This window comes from Palaemon carinicauda, chromosome 37 (genome assembly GCF_036898095.1).
Source record: "Palaemon carinicauda isolate YSFRI2023 chromosome 37, ASM3689809v2, whole genome shotgun sequence".
Lineage (NCBI taxonomy): Eukaryota > Metazoa > Arthropoda > Malacostraca > Decapoda > Palaemonidae > Palaemon > Palaemon carinicauda.
The window spans coordinates 38062110-38067109 of record NC_090761.1 but is presented as its reverse complement, the minus strand read 5'-3'; the positions used below and the strand labels follow the sequence as shown (position 1 = coordinate 38067109).

The 5000-nt window shown below is 32.1% G+C and overlaps 1 protein-coding gene across 2 annotated transcripts in view; it reads left to right on the top strand.

Annotated features, from left to right (window-relative positions):
- The window catches only part of LOC137629074 (carbohydrate sulfotransferase 1-like), a 22369-nt gene that overhangs the window by 815 nt on the left and 16554 nt on the right, over positions 1-5000 (top strand). The gene's annotated exons all lie outside the window — the stretch shown is intronic.

Sequence of the window (5000 nt, the reverse complement as noted above, 5' to 3'; positions counted from 1 at the left end):
CGGGGAGGAATAACGATAAAAAAATTGATCTCTGCAAAAGTGATGAGACTGATGAAAGATATCATGAAGTATACGCACTCTTGGGTTAATTGAATTTGTTTTCGTTTTGAAGAATTGGAAAATGTAAAGGCTAAAAGTGGGGGAGACCTGATTGACACAAGAGTGGAAAAGTTAAACTTTAAGTTTGGGAATTCTTGTAGAACCACCTTTCAGTCATGTAAAGTATCCAATAACTGTTGAGAAAATTAAGTAAGAAGTTGTGATGTTGTAGTAACTGTTTTATTGACATGATGGCCACTTTGTGTAAGGCCTTTCTGGACGAGGGAAAAGTTCTGATGGAATGTGAGAGGTGAGAGATATGTACTAACCGTGTGTCACACGATCGTACATAGTTAATTTTATGCTTGTATCTCCGTTCTTCCCTCGCACTATAAAGAACCAGAATAACAAGAAACTCAAAGCAACAAGAATTTTCATGTTAAAAAATCGACACTGTTACAGAGGAGAAAAGCAGACATGTTTATTCTGGTTCTTTTTAGTGCGAGGGAAGAGCGAAGATACAAGCATAAAATGAACTATGTATGATCGTGTGACACACAGTTGGTACAGATATGACATAAATACTTTTTCTTTCCCACCGTTATCCCTACACTAAGGGGTCGGTTGCCCGATACGACCTCTCCAATGCCTTCTATCAAAGGCATCTCTTCCACCAAACCTCTTCTTTCCATACCACCCCTTACCTTATATCCCCATCTAATTCTCTGTCACCTTCTTGATCTTCCCAAAACCCCCAACTGTTTCCTCCTATAATAATTATAGGGGTATATCCAAATTCGGTATGTTCTGGAAGGTATAAACTGAGAAAGGATTGAGGAAAGGAAGAGTAGTGTATGTTTAAAAGGGAAGATGGTGTGAAAATGAAGAGATAATTGAATGAGAAGTTTGAAATCAATGGGAAAGAGCAGTATAAGGCATGTGCAGTTCTGAAAACGTTTATAATTAAATCAATTTAAAGTTGTATCATCTCTGGAAGCTTAATATATATATATATATATATATATATATATATATATATATATATATATATATATATATATATATACATATATATAGTTGAAGCTCATAGAAGTTCCATTGGATTACGAAATTCACTCCAAACGCCATAAAAATTGAAAGAAGAACACCTGTGGAAGAGTGGAGTCAACCTCGAATCGAAGAGATTTCATTTATCATTCAGACATCTAATCATCACCAAATGTTGGCTATCACACATTTGATTGAAATGGTCCATTTAAACACCATAATCATGCGTGGCTTTAACCAAGTCAGTCTATTCAGTCTCTTATTCCTACTCCATCGATGAAATCGTTTGATATTTATCTTCTTCCATATACGCTTGAAACTGATGAATCAAGAACATAGAAAGTATAGTAAATGTTAAGATACATGTCCTGAAAATTATTTCTGTAAAATAATTCCCTTCGCTTATAAAGGATTTACCAACTCTGAGGAGCTGTCTGACATGTAAATATATATCATCATCATCATCACCTATTGACGCAAAGGACCTCGGTTACATTTTCGATATATATATATATATATATATATATATATATATACATACTGTATATATATATATATATATATATATATATATATATACATACATATATATATATATATACACATATATATATATATATATATATATATATATATATATATATATATATATATTACGACTAGTGAATTACGTAAATTTCTGAGCTCCCAAACTCACCTGCTTTATATTACATAATCTGATACACAAGAGAAAACATTCGAGCTCTGAGAAGAATATGCAACTACCAGACGATGATATACATGAACACTGAATATCTGAAGGTCTCTTTACGTTACACTAAAGAAATAAGCGATTACTTTACTTTTAACGGTAATGGGAACTATTAAATTAACCTTTTACTTCAGTTCTTAGTCAGGGGATACGAGCAAGTTACTGAGATAACTATTGGTGATCGAAATAATACATACTTTACAATTCAACAGTAATACCAAAAATAATCACTCAAAATTTAAACCTTAACTAGACCTTAGACTAAGACAAAATGACACTTCTAAGCAAAAATAAATACACTTCACTTTTTAACCAAATCTCACAGGGCCAGTCACAAAAAATTTAACATATAAAATGTACTTACATTAACACACTTCACTTTTAAATCAAACATGCAATAACATCATCAACTTTTGAACAACACTATACACGGTATACGTTGGAGAGAAGTCACTATTCACATTTGAGAGGAAATACATAGTGGCTGGATAGATGTTGGTGAGAGGACTGCTGGACGTTGGCTCTTTTGGAAGGTTAGGCTGGATCTCTGTCTTCTATGTAATCGCACGTCCTTACATACATCTTAATTCATTCTAGAAACTTCCAGTTCATCATTCTCAAAGCGTGGGGGCATGGCTCTAACGGCATCAAGGTTGTCAACTTGGCAGATTTGAAGTATGGTTTTATTGTAGCCCAACGAGGTAACTTTCTCAGCTAACTCCGCTCACCTCCTCTCATAACATTAAAAAAAGAATTTCTAGTCTGGAACCTTCATGCAACTTCCAACCGCGTGGAAACATGATGCAATCCCTAGCGTGTTAGGCATACATACCTTTTAACAGTATACATAAAACTTCGTAACCAAACTACGTAAAATGAAAATTTAATTCTTTAAAATAACGTAAATTTACATGTACGAAACTGAAGGAAAATACAACTTAATGAATGCCGACAGTCTTATGTAATTTACATACATTTACTTAATCCTACATGAGTGGAACTCCCCTTACAATCTGGACATACATCTCTTAAAAACACAAATGAAATATGTGAATAAAATAATCTACCCTCATGTTAGACCAGCTTTGTAAGAATATATATATATATATATATATATATATATATATATATATATATATATATCAGCCACAATGGCATTTGATACCGAATGCTACCTTGGGAACATATATCCACTGGAATTTATTTATGGTAATAGCTTCTGCCTGGGTGGAGATTCGAACTTGTGCCACTCAGCGGAAACCATGCCTGCGAGGACTCTACCAACTGAGCTATCATGAGAGATATAAGTTTATTACAAATCACCGTACATATTCCTGTCGAATTCAGGAATCTGTTCTAAGACTTGAAATTAACCCATCTCCACCATGATAGCTGAATTGTGAGTTTGCAACACGTGGTTATTTAAGATGAATATATATTACACACTCGTGATTTTTATTCAATGCAAATATTAACCACAATGACATTTAATACCGAATTCTAACTTGGGAACATTTATCCACTGGAATTCATTTATGGTAATAGCTTCTGGTTGGGCAGAGATTCGAACTTGTGCCACTCAGCTGAAACCATGCCTGGGAGGGCTCTACCAACTAAGATATCAAGAGAGATATAAGCTTATTACAAGTCATCGTACATATTCCTGTCGAATTCAGGACTCTCCTCTTAGTCTTGAAATGAGCCCATCTTCACCATTATAGATTAGCTCAATTGTGAGTTTGCAACACGTGGTTATTTAAGATGAATATATATTACTAACACTCGTGATTTTTATTCAATGTAAATATCAACCACAGTGTATTCGGTATTAAATGCCATTGTGGTTGATATTGTGGTAAGGAGGAAGAGAATAGTTTGGAAGGAGAGTCCACTTTTAGAAGCACCAAGATCCTGAAATTCTGAGTCATTTTAATTGCTCTTTCCTCTAAACATCTGTCCATTTGTGTTTGTTTTTGTTTTTTCCTTGGGATGTTTGATCTATCCATACATGTATGATGTCGGTTATTACAGTTATTGGACTAATGCTTTTCTGCAAAACTGTACTGCAATACCCACTCTGCAAACATTTCTTTCAATAATGAACTACAGGCTCCCATGCCATATCCTAAAACCCCGTCCCTTCGTCTTCTTTTGATGGTACTTCTTCTCAAGCTCTTGCGGATCCTGAGTGGTGAGCTTTTCCTTGTCTGAAAATCTTCATTACTGATCTCAGGCCCCTGAACTTTCCCAGACAAAATAGTCTCCACATCATTCTCAGGCTTATAAAACAACTTTGATGTGTCATACAGTTATGGCTTCTGGTAAGGCCTTATTTCTGGTCACGATTTGTCCAAAATAATCAACCATACACAAATATATTTTAAGAACAATATTTCACATCTACGCTATCAATCCGCAGCACAAGGCCTAAGATCATAATTCTTCTTTCCCCCTCTCCCTTCTCTTTTCTTCTTCTCCTTCTTTCTTTTATTCCCCATTCTTCCTTTATAATACCAAAGACTCAAAAATCAGTCGAGCTAATAACATATATGTCCACACGTACACATACAGCTCAAATAATCAAATCAGAATATGACCGAAAAAAAAAAAAAAAACATTAATAAGTCCTCCCTTTCCCACAGTCACAAAACTCACATCATTACTTTTTTTGCACCAGTCTCTCGCAAAAATAAACGATAACATTATATGTATATATATATATATATATATATATGTATATATATATATATTATATATATATATATATATATATATATATATAAATATATATATATATATATATATATATATATATATATATATATATATATATATATAGATATATAGATATATATAAATAGATATATATATATAGATATATATATATATATATAGATATATATATATAGATATATATATATAGATATATATATAGATATATATATAGATATATATATATATATATATATATATATATATATATATATATATATAGATATATATATAGATATATATATATAGATATATATATATAGATATATATATATAGATATATATATATATATATATATATATATATATATATATATATATATATAATGTTATCGTTTATGTTTGCGAGAGACTGGTGCAAAAATGCAATGATGTGAGTTTAGTGACTATG